Source organism: Armigeres subalbatus, chromosome 3 (genome assembly GCF_024139115.2).
Source record: "Armigeres subalbatus isolate Guangzhou_Male chromosome 3, GZ_Asu_2, whole genome shotgun sequence".
In the NCBI taxonomy this organism is placed as follows: Eukaryota; Metazoa; Arthropoda; class Insecta; order Diptera; family Culicidae; genus Armigeres; species Armigeres subalbatus.
In genome coordinates this window covers 309,725,007-309,725,860 of record NC_085141.1, presented here as the reverse complement: position 1 = coordinate 309,725,860, position 854 = coordinate 309,725,007, and the positions used below count along the sequence as shown (strand labels likewise).

General features: G+C 41.2%; 1 pseudogene; it reads right to left on the bottom strand.

Annotated features, from left to right (window-relative positions):
* Nucleotides 1–193, bottom strand: part of LOC134222641 (protein king tubby 1-like) — a 42,775-nt pseudogene extending 42,582 nt beyond the window's left edge.
* Between the last annotated feature and the right edge of the window lie 661 nt (nt 194–854).

Here is an 854-nt window from a genome sequence, read left to right as displayed (position 1 = left end):
AGAAGTTACGTATTTGTCACAGATTCAACCGAACCAGTCCATCGGTCACAAAGGAGGCCGCTAATTAATGTCTACCAATCCATCAAATGCGGAGGGGCACTCGATGAATGGACTCACCATGCCCTTCTGCAGACTGATTGAGAGAAGGACGATGAGCGTGATCTGCACTGCGTCCGGTCCGTTTCTTTTCCATTTTCACGAAATGAACGAACACAATTCGATATGACAGCCACATCTGTTTTTTGTTCAAGTGGACTGACAAAAGCCTTTCGCTTGAGATGATCGATTCATCCTCATTACGCAACTTAGTGGTGCAGTCGCTGCTGGTCTCTAGATTTAGCCGTTCAGGTGAAATTGATGAGAAAGTGAATAAGTGTCAATCATCCAACATCTAGGCTATTGTATTATTTTGTTCACACAACGTTAAATAAGAAAACTGTCACTATTAAACCAGAGGCACCTGGTCCACGGAAGGATTTATATGTTTTTTTAAATAAATGATATATTTAAAACATCCGCAATCGGGTTTGTTTGAAGCCCACTTAAAAAGTATTCGATTGTTAAACTTCACTGTAATGAACATAAGCATAATAAATGTACAATCATGCAGTAATTATTCATATGTGGTTGTTGAAGGAGCTTTACAACCCTGTACCTACGATGTGGAACCACAAAGCAACGCATTGTTGAGTTCTTTTCTCTCAAATCTGTGAAAGAAGCAGAAAAAAACACACACACACACACACACACACACACACACACACACACACACACACACACACACACACACACACACACACACACACACACACACACACACACACACACACACACACACACACACACACACACAC